Source organism: Triticum urartu, chromosome 7, assembly GCF_003073215.2.
Source record: "Triticum urartu cultivar G1812 chromosome 7, Tu2.1, whole genome shotgun sequence".
NCBI classification, from domain to species: Eukaryota; Viridiplantae; Streptophyta; class Magnoliopsida; order Poales; family Poaceae; genus Triticum; species Triticum urartu.
Genome location: NC_053028.1, coordinates 105,615,878 through 105,634,130, shown reverse-complemented (window position 1 = coordinate 105,634,130; position 18,253 = coordinate 105,615,878). Strand labels below are relative to the sequence as shown.

The 18,253-nt window shown below is 41.2% G+C and overlaps 1 long non-coding RNA gene across 1 annotated transcript; it reads left to right on the top strand.

Annotated features, from left to right (window-relative positions):
• Positions 1–818: 818 nt before the first annotated feature.
• On the top strand, positions 819–7,278 carry LOC125520513. Its single transcript, XR_007288694.1, has 2 exons — positions 819–1,094; positions 6,750–7,278. It is a non-coding gene; the product is annotated as an uncharacterized LOC125520513 (long non-coding RNA).
• Positions 7,279–18,253: the final 10,975 nt, after the last annotated feature.

Below are 18,253 nucleotides of genomic sequence, written 5' to 3'. Positions count from 1 at the left end.
GGTTCTACTCGGAGATACGGTCCGGCCAACTCCGGCTCGGCCTCGGCACCTTCGAGACGGCGCACGAGGCCGCCCACGCGTACGATGCGGCGGCGTGGCGCCTAGGCAGGCCGCGCCAGCAGATGAACTTCCACGATGTCCACACGCTGCAGCAGGCGCTGGACGTCGCCCCACCGCCTCGTCTTCGCACGGCACAAGACCGTGCGGAGCACGCTGAGCGGCAGAACTGCCTCCTCGTCGCCCATGAGGACGGGTCATGGCGGAGTGGCGCCAACAACACCCGGAGGACGTATCCTACGAGCAAGCCTACTCGGCAAGGCGCCGCGAGGAGAAGACGCAAAGGCGCCGCGCTGAGCGGTTGGACAGGCGTCGGCGGAAGGCCCTGGCACTATCCCAGTGCGATGTAGTTGAGAATGGTGGTGAGACGATCTTTACATATGATGATGATCGTTGTGAAGACATGTGGCTCGATACCTCGGATCAGACCATCGAGGATGGCGACGATGACGACGACGACGGCGACTGGGAGTAGGCTGTAGCTGCACTAGTAGTTTTTATCTATGTCCTTGCACTATCTAAATAATTTTTATCTATCTATGCTATGGAACTATGTAAAATATCTATGTATCGTTTTTTTTATCTATGAATTTTATTAAAAAAATGTACGTACTGTTTAGCACGCGCTGAATTTTAGCATGACCGCTGAAGCTACGCGCGCGCTTAATTTTGACGTATCTGCTGGAGCCACCCCTGCCGGCCGCGCCAAACTAGGCGAACGGCGCATGGCAAATGCCTTTTTTGCCCGCGGCGCGTTGCGCGGCTGTTGAAGATGCTCTTAGTAGAGTAGAGTACCACATCTTCTTCCTCCCCCGGCCGGTCTCCCACTCCCCTAGTCACTTTTGAGGGAGGCCTCCCATGGGGATGGGGGAGAGATCTAGACAGACAGAGGATGAAGGACTTCGCGCTAGACGGGGTCTCTCTGGGTGGATCTCCGGCCGGGCCCTTGCTAATCTCAGATAATCGACCGACATATATGCCGCCGGCCAGACGGATCAGGAGGAGGCACGGCGCTCCCCGGCCGGCCGCCCGGACTGGTACGTACGTATATATGCTTCTCCCTCCACGAGCCCTTTAATTTCTGGCTTTGCGCTCGCTCCGGCGCGTGGATCCATCCATCCATCCCATCCCATCCCACCCCATGGGTCGTCCGTGTGTAGACTTGCGAGCTGCAGATCGAGCGAGTCCAGTCCAGACCCCACGCGCGAACCTAGCTACCTCAACTCCTCTTTCCGTCGACCGATTGGGAATTACTAGATCCTAATTCTACCCCTGCTGCCAGTGTTCGCCGATCCACAACACGTCGATCCATCCCCGATTCGGCTGCTATCTGCTCGATCTATACAACGTCCGCCCGCACAAGAGAGAGTCTGACGGATGCACCAGCTGCTGAGCTCGATATACAAAAGAGAGACATAGAGTGAAAGAGTGACCAGTGGCTATGTCGTACCGTACCATACTCGTTCCTGTCTGGACTCCGGATATGTTTTTCTTTTTTTGCACGGCCAGAGGAATCCATGTATATGTAAGAGCAATTCTAACAGGAAACGCCCTTTGGTTCATGTGTGTATATACACCTGATATGGGCGGGTTCCTGTCCCAATTCTAACAGGTTCTCTCACAAGAGATCGATCCTTTCAAACAGTTTTAGAGGCCATTTACAATGTGCAAAGTGACCACAGGGGTCGGTGGCGGATGCCTCGAGCACCGCCTAGAGTGGACGCACCCGGTCTACCTCGGTGGCGGCATATCATCTTTCGAGGAGGCATTCTCCATCTCAAAGACGGAGGACTCGTCCTCTTCCTCGGCATTCCTAGATGGTTGTTTGATTTGGAGGATTGGAATCTTTGTGGCTTTTTTCATTGGAATTCCTTGGCAGAATTCCTTTGTTTTGGAGGAAAGTTAACTTTGCTTTTCTTGTGCTATCAAACACTCTTCCTTCTAAGGGCCTCTTTTATTTGTAGGATTTTCAAAACATAGGATTGTAGTGTCATGTCCTCTTGAATCCTCTAGGATTAGACAACTATGAGATTTCGGATGAAAGGGTGTTTAATACACAGAAAAATCAAAGTATTTATACTAAGTGGTTTGAGTGAATAGAAAATTTTCTCCAAAACATGGTACAAACGTATCTTAAGGAAAAGTTCCTCTGGATTCTGACCACGTGAATTAAACAACCAACATAGAAAAAAAATATCTTAAGAATCAAAATCCTCCAAAATTCCTATGAAATTTCTTGAGTCAAATGAGCCATAAACTTATGTAGTTTTGTAATTCTATAGGATACAAGAGTTCATGAGACTTATTTATGCGCCTTTTGTATTTCCCCGAGTCAAAGAGACCACTTAAAGGTAGGAACACGAAAAAACGCAGGAATATGCATGATGGGAAAATGCATGCGCATAATATAGGAGTTCGTTGTAAAAAAAATCGGAAATACTAACACCCACACGTGTGGCAGTTTTGTAACTCGCCCACACGCGTGGATCATCGTTCAGTCTAGTTTGCGCGAATCTTGACACATTGAGGTAGAATTTGCATGCCACGTAGGACGGGGCTAATGTGTGGGCGTTGGAGAGTTTGCCCACACGTCCCGTACCACGCTGTTTGATATCGGCGTCCTACATATTTGTGGAGCGTGGAAAAACACATAGTACGACAAGTAGTCAGTTTGTTGGCTTATAATAGCAATTATCATGCTTTCCATGATGTTGGTTGCCGTACATGTTTATGATATACTGTTTTTGATCAATGAATAGAGACGTGAGCCATGTTTATCATATATCGTTTTTGATCGATGAATAGCGCAGCGAGTATGTTTTCGAAGGTTTCAGCTGTTTACATGGCATGATACCCTCACTGAACTGTACATTTATGTCTTCAAAAGCAATTCGCCTTCTCACCGAATTGAAAGAAAAATGTACGGCTGAAACTCAATATGTTAGGATCATTTCGACTATAATCCTCTTTCACTTGTCGGCCAAACTCCTCTGTCTCTCTTTCTTTTCATAAAATTATAAATAGATGTTTGCAGTGGACAAGATGATACACAAATTACAAAGAAAGAGATGCTCCAACTTTTTTTCTTGAATGGCTATAATCCCTACCAAGTTGATAATATGTCCATGTTATCTCTCTCTTCATGGTCGCACCAAGTAAAAAGAGGAGAATATGGCCACCAAGTAAAGATTGAAATACCGCAAGTCCCAACCCATGTATAAACACAAATCAGGAGCTCCTTCTGACACATCATCCTACACTCGTTCAGTTACAATAACTTATTGCACCCATTCAGGCATAATTTCAGTTAATATTAAAGATACATATGCTTCGGTTCCTTCCTTTACACCCTGCATGTCACATGCATCACCTCTTGCCACACTGTAAAAAGAACTTCTCGCCATACACCTGAACCATATAGTAGACAAAGACCAAACGGGAAATGCATGGGAGCTCTCATGTGCCACAAACCCCTATATGAATATAGTATTAAAAAATACCAGGAAATTTCAAAAAAATCTGTGATTTGGGGATATCAAACATGGTTGCCCATTCTACCCCCGCGTTTAGTTTCGTGAGGAATGGATGCCCGTGGTATTCGTGGCGACGAAAATACGGTCCAACATACGATCCATCCAAACAGTTTTTTCTACACAGAGAATTTTTTTGACTTTTTTGCCGAGAATACCAAGGGCACACATTCCTCACGAAACTAAACACGGGAGTAGAATGACACCCATTTTGATATCCCTAAATCCCAGATTATTTTGAAATTTCCTGGTATTTTTTTATAGTATATTCGTATAGGGGTGCGTGGCACCTGAGAGACACAAATCCACATCCAAGACCAAACAGATTAGTCTGTGGTTCTGTGTTGGATATATAGATTCCTTTCACATAAAACAGTCATCATCACTGTCCAGCTCCTCAAAGTGAAAAATCATCTCATCATGTCCACCCAAGTAGCCACCGCCCGAGGGATGCCTAAGCTCCTTTGCTCGATCGTCACACTCAAACACAATGACCTTGTTTATATGTGGAAAAAAAATGTATATATTAGCACATACTCCCTCCGTTCCCAAATATTTGTCTTTCTAGAGATATCAACAAATGACTACATACGGAGCAAAATGAGTGAATCTATATTCTAAAATATGTCTACATGCATCCGTATGTTGTGTCCATTTAAAATGCCTAGAAAGACAAATATTTAGGAACGGAGGGAGTAGATGACTAGTGAAAAAGCATGGAGATTCCACCCAAGCATATAGTTACCATAGTCGTTTTCTTCCAAAGGAGTGCAGCAGACAACATCCTCTTCCTGTGTGCAGTCAGGATGCATCTCAGCAAAGAACATAGTAGGTTTGCCATCTGAACCTTTCACCAGAAAGTTGGAGTGCACATATAGTGCTCCGCGTCCATAGACTTGGTTCCTCTCTTTCTCTTCCACGAATTCTAAATCAGTGAGCTGAAATAGAAACGACATATGTTAGTATAATAGATTCGGTCAGCAGCAAATCGCATGATTTGCATCCATAACCCGCAAAATACTTAATTAGGGTGTGATTTTCTAGCCAACCTTGAGTAGTTAAAACAATGAACTACGACAGCCGTTTAGTTCCATATAATAACCCGAACACAACTTAAGGTGGTTAAGCAAAAACACAAGCAAACATAAATACTCTGATTATGATTTTTTGCATGCCTGCATGTTGTTTCGCTTGGCATATGTGTTGAGCGCTATGACCAAGCCCTTGCGCTTACGCTCCTGTCTGCGTTCCGTCAGCTCCTCAGGGGACGGCGACTTGGGCCTGAGGCTGAGCTGGCGCTCAGCGGCAGCAAGCCAAACATCACCGAACTCCTGGAGAGTATTTGATGATGGGCTAGAAGTGAAATCATCCCCTTTGTGCAGTCTGGCAAAGCCGTCACTGCATGCATGGAGTAGAGAAATTAAGGTGTAAGCACAATGCAGTTGAGGTTGCTTGAGCAAACTAGAGGGTATATGACGATTAAGAATGATCCCTAAATAAAGTATTTTATATTACTCCCTCTGTCCCAGAATATAAGAACGTTTTTGACACTATGCTAGTGTTAAAAACGTTCTTATATTTTTGAACGGAGGGAGTACTACACTTTACCAAACTGGCTGTTATAATGCAAAACGTATAATGAATAAAATATGCAGTGCAAGTTTTACCCCCCACCCCCTGTCCGAAAATGCAAGGCTTATTTAGTTGGAAAAACGTTATTGTGCTGACGTTGGCTGGGAGAGCATGGAAAAATCAAACATTTTTCATGGCAATCTATGTTGTCGAATAACAAATTCCTTTAGCAGCTAAAAGCACGGCAAATCCTGGCAAAAAATTGCACACCAAAGAGCATATATGATGAACAGATAGTGTCTGCATACGTAGATCCAAATTTCTCCATAAACACAAGAGGTTGCGTTGGCCGACGACATGGCCACAGATGGATCGACCGCTCCTGCATCAGATCTGATATATAATTAACAGCAGGAATTAGCGAGACCCCTGAACAAGATGTGCACATGGAGATGGGAGGGGAGGGGAGGGGGCAAATCCCCACCGGTTGAATCAGAGGGACGGCGTTACCTGTAACTGGAGAGAGAAAGGGAGAGGGCGGGTGGTGAAGGAAGGAGTAGATCGCCGCCGATGAGATCAAACCGCCTCCGCCGCCGAGAGATTTGTCCTTTTGCTCTCTTTTTTTTGGGAGAGAAGGGTTTTGGTCTTATCTACTATCTACTATCTACTACCACTATAAAAGCACGAGAGGGCGGAGAACCAGACAATCACACCCATCCACTTACAAAATGTAATGGCTCTTAATCCTCCCGTGTTTAACGCACGCACGCACGCACGCACGCGCCCGCGCCGTTCCCCGCCCAAGTGGTTCGCCGCCCCGCCGCCACCCGTCCTCCCACGTCGTCGCCGCCCGCGGTCCTCTCCTCGCGTGTCTCCTGCCGCTTGCCCCCACATCGTGGTGGGCCATAGGTGCCATCCAGATCGAGCACGGGGCAAATCACCCCGCGTCTTCACCGACGGCATTGGCTGTCTCAGGTCTAGGGTTTGCCCTGGTTCTCATGACTCCCTGTGTGCGGCTGTTGCGGTGGGATGGACGGCGCCGGGGCCATTGCGGACTCGCTGTTCGGCCGGCCCGTTGGGGTTCGGTTTTGTTTTGGTTGATGCGGCTGTCTCTCGATGGATTGGTACGATCTATTTGCTCCCTCCTTCATTCTTCCTTCCTTTGTGTTCTGGTGTTGTTTGATAGATTTGCCGGTTGGTTGGATGCGGGGATTACAAGATAGGGACCGTAGTGGTGGATGCTTCTATATGCATCTTCACGTGTTTCCGTTGATGCAGACCATTGGGGTTTAGATTAGGTGCTTTTCTGGCTGATTGGATGCATTTGGTGTCGATCAGTGCTTACCGTGGACAACACGGCAGCAGTAAGGTGATGCAATCCCCTTTCTATTTTCTGTTCATCTTCTCCATGTGTTTAGGGGTTCGGTTCAGTTTTGCCGTCGTACAGATCAGTAGCTAGCCGAGTCTGCCTGATGTAGTGTAATTCTAGAAAAATGTATTAACGAGATGAAGCTTGTGGTTTCTGAAGTAAACAATACCTGCTAGATTTTACTCCAATTTCTTGTGCAAATTTCATTTTGATACATGTAGAGCAGCGGTGACAGCTCGGACGCAACGCACTTGGCCTGCGTCAGCTGCGGCGGCAGGGTCCATCTCCTCCCTGGAGCAGCGGTGGTGGCGTGGGACACAGCGGGCTCGGCCGCGAAAATGGATTTCTCTGGCGGGGCATTTGCAAATGTCGATATGCCGACAAATCCTTGCCTCTGTTCCTCGACCTCGTTTGAGGGACGCATATGCCCCTGCGGCCGTTCCTCCTCGTGGTCAGTGATGCAAAGCCGAGGGCACTGAAGTCGCTGCCGCTGTTCCTCTACGCGACGGTGATACACATGGCGTAGCCTCTCCTTGATCTTATACTCCGTGCCTCGTTCATCCATATATGATCTTATTTTTTTCAGTTTTTTGCTAGATTTAACATTGGCCTTTGTTCAAATCCTATTCATGTTGAACCATTGAAAGCAAGCACACAAAGCTGCAGAGGCAACCAGTCCAAAGGAATCAGTACGATAATGTGTTTCCAGTATTCCTAAAATAAATGAAGTAATGGTGTGATTAACACTAACATTGATGTTCCCCCTCTTCTATATAAAATGATACGCACACTCCGGCGTATTAGAGAAAAAAAGCACTAACATTGATGGATCAGTCGGTTCTATTGAAAAAATCATCACACTCTGTTAAGCCAGATTCCATTCATTTTGATTTTTAGCTCTGCAAACTGTGCTATGAGAATTGGTATTCTTACATCTTGACTGTCTAGCACATCATATGGTTATGTCAAGTGCCGCTGCAAAGAAATGTCGCCGGTAACAATGATTAAAGTTCCAGTTCCCTGATAGTGTATCTTACCACATTCAGTTTTGGTAGCTGTAATGGGACAAATGGAGTCTGAGGATGGTGTGGGTTGTGCATTATTCTCTTTCCCACTAATGATTTTGCTGGTCAAACTTGGGATGTGATCAAGAAGGTGGGGAAAGCAACATAGTTTTAGTGGCGGTGCTATTGTTAAGTGCACCGGAATTTAGCAAGAAAAATAAATGGGAACAATTTGAATATCTTAGTTCGCACTTCTGCTCAGTGAGTCCAGCACTTGGACAAGACTCCTAACTTCAATTCTCATAGGACCAAATTATTGGACACAACCTGATTTATAATTTATCTTAAATTCCAAATTATGTGATGTAGACAATCTAAAATCATTACTTCTTTCATAGGGAACATATATTGGTGTTTGATGAGGCAGATCAAATTCGTCATCGTGATTTTGCAATCCCATGTTGACTATCATTTCTCCGATTCCCAAAATTAGACCAGCTACAGTTTTTTGTTACATAGACGAAGTCACATAAGGAACTAGCAAGCGTTCCTAAATAATAGTCTTTTTAGATATTCCAGTATGGACTATATACGGAGCAAAATGAGTGAATCTACACACTATAGTGTGTCTATATACATCCGTATGCAGACCTTATTGAAATCTCTAAAAAGACTTAAATTTAGAAATGGAGGGAGTAGTTTGTAAAAAAATTCTGGGTGGTGAAGTTGTGAAGATACATGCCTCCCTGTTTTCATCTTTTAAATATTATTGAAGTAGTCATCATCTAAATATTATTTTCTAATTTTTTGTCATCATTTTAAACACGAAGCCCAGTGGGGGTATTTTCTCCGTAGTTCGCTCATTATTTTTTTCATGGCTATGCTGAGTGCAGCACTGCACTCGATTCTGAAATATTTAATGTGAAAACATATTGTATTCGGGTTGGTGCCATCGTTTTATGGAATTGTTACAAAGACATGATGTTGGATAATGTGGAAACAGATTACTGCCCACACTTGCATTGGCAACTTGCGAAACTTCTAATTGCAGACAGGAATTGTTACAAAGACATGATGTTGGATAATATTTGAAGCATACTTATATATACACCATGTTGTCTTGTCTTCTTGCGCAATGCATGTCTCGAACTCTCGACTAATACAAAAAAAATCAATAAAGATGATTTACAAGCCTATTAACAGTACATTGGTTATGATCATGCCCTTGAATGGTAGACTAACAGCAGCACTGCTCTCAAATATTCATATCTACAATATGCGGATTGCTTTTCCATCTTTGGGATGCTATTGTTGTCTTAGGACTTTCATATGAACCTCTGATTCTTTTTTACCGCTTTCTGCTTTGAGTCAGGTCATGCCAGTTCATCCAACTGTTCACGCTCAACTACGTGTTGCATTGCAATTTGCAAGTAACCTTGCTTCAACATAGGAGAATTGGGTGATGGACGTGATATCAACATGGTTATGGACTGCCATGTATGTACATAAATATGTATTCCCTTTGGCGTTGAGCGGCCGCCACCGCGGACTAGGCCGGCGGCAGCGGTGGCAGGAGGGGATATGGGAGAGACCTGGCGATGATAGGGTTGGGGTCCCCTGGCGTTGCCCAGGGGAGGCGACGCGAGGGGGTGAAGAGATGCAACTTGAAACATGGTAATTTCTTTTACGCTCTTACGTTTTGTATTTGCACAATGGTACATAAAGTTAAAGTAGTGGAGCAAATCTCAAGATGTTTTAATATGGTTAATTCCTTAGATGAGAAAGCTGATACATGGAATAACTCGGTTTCTTGATCTGTACATAAAATATGTGTGATATTTGATTCAAGAGGAATACTGATTCATGAAGAATGATGTTCTGAATTATGTATGAGACAAGAATTAAGTACTATACACTTGTGTGAAATTCAAAATTTCAAGAAGGTTATCCTATCTCTTTTTTGGGTGGGGGGAGAGGTAGGGTTATCATATATATGATTATATGTGTCAGCTGAGACGTGCATTGCAAGTCTTATCTAAAGGAAGAACACTTGTAGTAGGAGTAGTATATAAGGAGAGCCCACCGGCCCAATTCGGCTCGGTTTCTCCTTTTCCGTTTCCGAAAAGGCCTGGAACCAGCGGGTGCGTGTCGCGCTGGTAAAATCGGGAGCCATTTCAGCTTTAAAGCAGTGCGAGGCAAACACCGCAAAGAGCAGGCAAACAAAATTTGAAACAAGAACAAAAAAAATTTAAACATTTATCGGAACTACCGATTTTTTTTTGAAAACATGAACAGTTTTTAAAAAACAAATAGTTTTCGAAACTTTTGAACAATTTTTGGAAAAGCGAACATATTTTGAAATCTAGAAATAAACTGAGCACGCAAACATTCCTTTTGAAACGGAAACATTTTCTGAAACTCTAAATCAAAATTTGGAAAGACGAACATTTTTTCAAACACGAATATTTTTTGTATCGAGAACAAAATTTGAAAACGCGAACAATAATTTGCAAAAAAAATCAGAACTGCCCAACAAATTTTGAAACACGCACAAATTTTAAAAATGGCAAACATTTTTAAAATTTCCAAACATATGTTGACAAACTAACATGATTTTTTTTAAAGAAAGTAAATGGAATAATGAAAATAAAACAAAAATAGAAATGAAAGAAACAAAAAGGAGAAAATAAAAAAATACCAAAAAAGAGTAAAAACCGGTTAAAAAAATTTAACGACCGAATATTTTTCGAAGAGTTGTAAAAATTTCGAGCAAAAGCAGTTGCAACATTTTACAAAAAAGGAACATTTTTGGAAATGAAAGAAATTTTTTGGAAAATCCCTAAAATTTATGAATTGATGATTTTTTTTCTAAAAAACGACCGTTTTTGAAATTTTGAGCGAGTTTTAAAAGCAAGACTATTTTTCGAAAATACAGAACAATTTTCGAACAAGGACTTAGTTAAAAAAGGTAAAATAACTTTGAAAAAGAAAAGGAAATAAAAAAGAAAAAAGAAAGAAGATAAAGACACTGCAAAAGAAAAACGAGAAAAAAGAAACAGAAAAACAAGTAAAAAAAAACCAGTTCAGGGAACCTTCTAGAAGGTTCCCACAACCGGCTGGCCAATTGCGGTTGTAACTGTACGCAAAGCTGGGCCGGCCCATTCGCGTTGCTGCTCGGTGGCTCCCCTATTTTTTTCGTTTTTGTTTTTTGCAATTTTCATTTTTATTATCTGTTTTAGTTTTATCCCATATTAAAATCATTCAGGATTGCAAATTAAATTCAAAATATCGTGAATTGTCATAAAAACAGTTCTTGAATTAAAAATATATGTGATTCAAAATAATGAACATTTTTTATATTTCGGAAAATCAATGAACAAATTTTGTATTTGTCAAACATTTTTTGAAAATGACGAACAAAATATAAATTTTGGTGAACATTTTTTAAATATGATGAAAAAAGTTAATTTCAATGAACATTTTTTGAAAATGATGAACACAATTTGAATTTAATGAATTTTTTTCTAAATCAGTGTAATTTTTTTAAATTTTGCTGAACATTTTTTATTTCAATGAGCAAAAAAGTTGAATTCGATGAAAATTTTAAAAAAATTGTTTAACACAATTTGAATTTAATACAAATTTTTTTAGATCGGTGAACAAATTTTGAATTTTGGTGAATATTTTTAAAATCTGACAAACCAAAAAAGGTCAGTTCTATGAACATTTTTTGAATTCTTAAAGCTGAACATTTTTTGAATTCGATGAACAAAAAGTGTTTGTGAATTTGAAAAGATAATTTGCAAAAGAAATTGAAAAACTAAAGCAGAAAAAGAAGGAAAAGAAAAAAGAAAAAACGAGAACACAAGAAAATGGGGGACCTCGCGCCCCACATGGGCAGGGTCAGAAGGTTCCCACAACCGTTTTTTTACCGGTTTTCTATTTTTATGTTTATTATTTTATTTGATCTTTTTCGTCTTATTTTTTACTTTTCCATATTTTTAAAAAATAATTGAAATTCCAAATTTTCTTGACGATTTCCAAAAATTTCAAAGTTAAAAACAATCACAATTTTCCCAAACACTTCACATTCAAAAACAGTTCACATTTTTAACTTTTATATACACTATTCATTAAAAAAACTAGGAATTCAAAAATAGTTTGCAATTTCAAGTCATTTTGAAAACAAATGTTCACCTTTTCAAAAAAATAATTTAAAGTTTTGTTGGTAGTTCAACAAACATTACTGTATTAGAAACGTTGTTCACGGTTTTCAAAAAGCTTTCACATCTTCTGAATTTTTTATTCAAATTTTAGAAGAATCACGTTTTTAAAATATGTTCAGAAAATTATTTTTCTAAACTTCTATCACAATTCAAAAACTAAATTGAATTAAAAAATTGTTCACATATTTTTAGAATTATTGTACACATTCAGGAAAATCACAGTTTAAAAATTTGCTGAAATTTCAGAAAAATCAATGTAAAAATTGTTCACAATTTCAAAAGGCGTTCACAATTTTTGAATTTTCGTTCATGGTTTCAACTTTGTTCACACATTTAACATTTTTCCCACATTTTGAAAAAAAAGGTTCATTGTTTAAAATTTTGATTACAACTTTAGAAAAATATTCACATTTTGGAAAAAAATGTGTTCGTGTATCAAAAAAGTGTTCACGTTTTCAAAATTTGTTCTCTTTTAAAAATTTCTTGACACTTCATGAAACATTTTGCAAGTTGAAAATAAGTCACATATTCAACAGTTGTTCATGTTTCAAAAAGATCCTTTTAAAAATGTGTTCATAATTCAAAATTTGTTCCAGATTTCAAATTCGCAATTGTCAAAAAAAAATAATTTTTATAGTTTTCCCACAATATGAAAAAAATATTCAGGGTTTTCTATTGTTCACAATTTTCAAAAAATGTTCACATTAAAAAAATCATTCATGTTTTAGAACTTTTTTCACTTTTCAAAATTTGCTCATAATATGTCTGGAATTCAAAAGTTGTTCGCATTTTCAAGAAATGTTCACATTTTTAGTAAATTGTTTGGAATTACGCGATTGTTGTTGCTAGTTCTTATCGTCCCGCGCTAACATTTAGTCACCAAACACCATCCACTCGAGTGGCTTTCCATGCACACTCGAAATCGAAAACTCCCGTGTTCGATCCTCCCTCTGGTGCCCTATTTTTGAAGGATTTTTCACATTTTAAATTGGAATGGGCCAGTCAACTCAGGCTGCTTCTGCACGAAGCTCAACTATTGGACGCACGCAGGTGTCCTTCGCTCAAGGGAGCGTGCAGTGGGCACCATAGAGAAGTGGGAGTCCGCTGTGTGGTGCGCCCGACAGCCGTCACGTGTTGCACGCTGGGCGCATCCTTAAGAGCACGATTTTTTTGTATGTGTTTGTTTGGGGAGTTTTGAGTTTTGAATTTTCCAGGATTTCTTGAATTTTTTTCTTGATGAAGCACACCCTGTGAAAAAAATACAGTTATGCTTCACGTCTATGCTTCTTGAAAGTGGAAAACACATTTGTGCATGACGATAATGCACAACTGTGCTTCTATGTGAAGCTTAGTTGTGCTTCTTGAAAAGTGAAAAACATAGTAATGCTTCTTTAGAAGTGAAATGAAAAACATAGTTATGCATCACATTGGAGTACAACTGTGCTTTCTGAAAAGTGAAAAAGCACATCTGAGCTTCCCTGAAAAAGTGAAAAGCATAGGTATGCTTTCATTTTTTGTTGTTATTCGTTACTTTTTTTTCTTTGGATTTCAATTTTCTTCTAATTTTTATAAAGTTTGTCCAAAATCAATATTATGGAACCTAGTTTCAAAGATATCAACGTGAAAAACACAACGATGAAAACGATTTGTGATTTGGACGCACGGTCTATAAGAGATAAAACATTATGGAAAAATAAATCCACGAAGAAAAGTTCAAGAGTCCCGGGTTTGCGATTGTCGCCACGAGAGGAGGTGGGAGTAACCTCTGCAGGTGGGAGTAACCTTTGTCTGGCCTAATTTCACTTATATAAATTCTCAAATATTGGGAAACCAACAGAGAGCCACCTGAAACACTTTTTTCGCCGCTGCAAGGTTCTGTTCTTCCGTGATCCCATCTGAAGGCATTTTCTAGTACTTTGCCGGAGGGGGAATCGATCATGGAGGGCTTCTACATCATCCTTGCTGCCTTCCAATGATGCATGTGTAGTTTACCATAGACCTACGGGTCCATAGCTAGTAGCTAGATGACTTCTTCTCTCTCTTTGATCTTCAATACCGTGTTATCCTCGATCCTCTTGGAGTTCTATCCAATGTAATACTTTTTTGCGGTGTATTTGTTGGGACCCGATGAATTGTGGGTTTATAATCAGATTATGCATTGAAAGTAATTGAGTCTCTTCTGAACTTTATTATGCATGATTGTTATAGCTTAGTATTTCTCTCTGATCTATCTGTTTGGTTTGGCCAACTAGACTGATTTATCTTTAGTGGGAGAGGTGCTTTGTAATGGGTTCAATCTTACGGTGTCCTCACCCAGTGATAGTAGGGGTTGTGAGAAACATATTGTATTGTTTCTATTAAGGGTAAAACGATGAGGTTTATTCATATTGATTGGATTTACTTTGTCTACATCATGTCATCTTACTTAAAGCGTTACTTTGTTTGTCATGAACTTAATACCATAGATGCATGCCGGATAACGGTCGATTGGTAAAGTAATAGTAGTAGATGCAGGTAGGAGTCGGTCTACTTGTCACGGACGTGATGCCTATATATCATATCATTGCCATGAATAAGATCATAACTATGCACTTTTCTATCAATTGCCCAACAGTAATTTCTTCACCCACCGTACGCTATGTGTTCAAGAGAGAAGTCTCTAGTGAAAAAATATGGCCCCGGGGTCTACCTTTACCATATTATAAAAACCAAAAATACCTTGATGTATTTAGTTATTTACTCTTATTTTATTTTGCAATTTATTTATCTATATATCACCATCAAAATTAATCATTGTAAGTAACAAGTTCAGGGGGAATGTCAACCCTCTTGCCCGTGTTGGGTGCAAGTATTTGCTTTTGTATGTGTAGATACTGAAGATGGGAATTTGCGTGGTTCTCTTATTGGTTCGATAACCTTGATTCTCACCGAAGGAAATACTTATCTCTACTGTACTGCTTCACCCCTCCTTTTTGGGGAAATCTCAACGCAGTTTACAAGTAGCAGGTCCCCGTAGATACAACCTATAAGTGGTCTCTGTTTTACCCCCTGCTGCAACGATTCGCTATGAAGGGAGATGAGGCATGTCACGTCACCCACCCACTTCCGCAACCACACGGTCCCCCAACAGTAATAACCTTTCGTCCAAAATTAGCATATGTTGGATGGCCGACTTCACCCAACATCAAGAAGACCATTAACATGAATATGCAAAGAGGATATTAAATCCTAATATGAACGATCTATTACACACTAGGGTTCATCCATGTCGCTGAGAACTAAGGGAACTACTCACTCATCATACCACCAAAGATGGAGAACATGAACAAAGCACACATGTAATACACAAGTTATTCCTCTAGGCTTCTTGATTTTACAATATGGAAAAGCTAGATGGTGATGATGATTACAGTGGTGATGCTGTTTCCTCTTGATGAAGGTGGTGGAGGCGGCGGCCTCCTCTTGCCGGTTCCTCCCTCCAGATCACTCTGGCGGCCAGGGTTCCTGCTTCCGGACAAGTTTTTGGGGTCTCTCAGCGTCTGATTCACAATCCGTCTTCACAGGGTGAATATAGTTGATCTGGTGGTGGCGATGGCACTCCGTTCCACCGCTCATACTGAAGGAAATATGCCCTAGAGGCAATAATAAAATTGTTACTTATATTTCCTTATATCATGATAAATGTTTATTATTCATGCTAGAATTGTATTAACGGGAAACTTAGTACATGTGTGAATACATAGATAAACATAGTGTCACTAGTATGCCTCTACTTGACTAGCTCATTAATCAAAGATGGTTAAATTTCCTAACCATAGACATGAGTTGTCATTTGATAACCGGGATCACATCATTAGAGAATGATGTGATTGACTTGACCCATCCATTAGCTTAGCACTATGATCATTTAGTTTATTGCTATTGCTTTCTTCATAACTTATACATGTTCCTATGACTATCAAACGTCACAACGTAACTGGGTGACTATAAAGATGCTCTATAGGTGTCTCCGATGGTGTTTGTTGAGTTGGCATTGATCAAAATTAGGATTTGTCACTCCGATTGTCGGAGAGGTATCTCTGGGCCCTCTCGGTAATGCACATCACTATAAGCCTTGCAAGCAATGTGACTAATGAGTTAGTTATGAGATGATGCATTACGGAACGAGTAAATAGACTTGCCGGTAACGAGATTGAACTAGGTATTGAGATACCGACAATCGAATCTCGGGCAAGTAACATACCGATGACAAAGGGAACAACGTATGTTGTTATGCGGTTTGACCGATAAAGATCTTCGTAGAATATGTAGGAGCCAATATGAGCATCCAGGTTCCTCTATTGGTTATTGACCGGAGAAGTGTCTCGGTCATGTCTACATAGTTCTCGAACCCGTAGGATCCGCACGCTTAACGTTCAATGACGATCAGCATAAAGATTGATATATTGGACGACTATATTCGGACACCGGAAATGTTCCGGAGAAGTTTCGGATAAAACCGGAGTGACGGAGGGTTACCGGAACCCCCCGAGGGAACTAATGGACCTCATGGGCCTTAGTGGAGAGAGAGGGGCGGCTAGGGCAGGCCGCATGCCCCTCCCCCTTGGGTCCGAATTGGACTAGGGAAGGGGGGCGGCGCCCCCTTTCCTTCTCCCTCTCTTCCTCTCCTTCCTTCCCCCTCTCTTCCCTTGTTGGAAACCTACTAGGAATACAATTCCTAGTAGGAATCCCACTTGGGGCGCGCCGCATGAGGGCCGGCCGGCCTCCCCCTTGATCCTTTATATACGGGGGCAGGGGCACCCTAAAACACACAAGTTGATTGTTTAGCCATGTGCAGTGCCCCCCTCCACAGATTTCCACCTCGGTCATATCGTTGTAGTGCTTAGGCAAAGCCCTGCGTCGGTAACTTCATCATCACCGTCATCACGCCGTCGTGCTGACGAAGCTCTCCCTCGACACTCAGCTGGATATAGAGTTCGTGGGACGTCACCGAGCTGAACGTGTGCAGATCGCGGAGGTACCGTACTTTCGGTGCTAGGATTGGTCGGATCATGAGGACGTACGACTACATCAACCGCGTTGTCAGAACGCTTCCACTTACGGTCTACAAGGGTACATGGACAACACTCTCCCCTCTCATTGCTATGCATCACCTAGATGGATCTTGCGTGTGCGTAGGAAATTTTTGAAATTACTGCGTTCCCCAATAGTGGCATCCGAGCCAGGTCTATGCGTAGATGTTATATGCACGAGTAGAACAAAAAGGAGTTGTGGGCGTGGGTATATACATATTGCTTGCCGTCACTAGTTGATTCTTGATTCAGCGGTATTGTTGGATGAAGCGGCTCAGACCGACATTACGCGTACGCTTACGCAGGACTGGTTCTACCGACGTGCTTCGCACACAGGTGGCTAGTGGGTGTCAGTTTCTCCAACTTTAGTTGAATCGGATTCAATGAACAGGGTTCTTTCTGAAGATCAAAAAGCAATCACTATACCGCGTTGTGGTTTTTTTGATGTGTAGGTAAGAACGGTTCTTGCTAAGCCCGTAGCAGCGACGTAAAACTTGCAACAACAAAGTAGAGGATGTCTAACTTATTTTTGCAGGGCATGTTGTGATGTGATATGGTCAAGACGTGATTATATAAATTGTTGTATGAGATGATCATGTTTTGTAACACAGTTATCGGCAACTAGCAGGAGCCATATGGTTGTCGCTTTATTGTATGAAATGCAATCGCCATGTAATTGATTTACTTTATCACTAAGGGGTAGCAATAGTCGTAGAAGCAATAGTTGGCGAGACGACAATGATGCTACGATGGAGATCAAGGTGTCAAGCCGGTGACAATGGTGATCATGACGGTGCTTTGGAGATGGAGATCAAAGGCACAAGATGATGATGACCATATCATATCACTTATATTGTTTGCATGTGATGTTTATCCTTTATAAATCTTATTTTGCTTAGTACGGCGGTAGCATTATAAGATGATCTCTCACTAAATTCCAAGGTATAAGTGTTCTCCCTGAGTATGCACCGTTGCTACAGTTCATCATGCCGAGACACCATGTGATGATCGGGTGTGATAAGCTCTATGTTCACATACAATGGGTGCAAGCCAGTTTTGCACAAGCAGAATACTCGAGTTAAACTTGAGGAGCCTAACATATGCAGATATGGCCTCGGAACACTAAGACCGAAAGGTCGAGCGTGAATCATATATTAGATATGATCAACATAGTGATGTTCACCATTGAAAACTACTCCATCTCACGTGATGATCAGACATGGTTTAGTTGATATGGATCACGTGATCACTTAGATGATTAGAGGGATGTCTATCTAAGTGGGAGTTCTTAAGTAATATGATTAATTGAACTTTAATTTATCATGAACTTAGTCCTGATAGTTTTTGCATATCTATGTTGTAGATCAATAGCTCGCATATAGCTCCCGTGTTTTATTTTTGATATGTTCCTAGAGAAAATAAG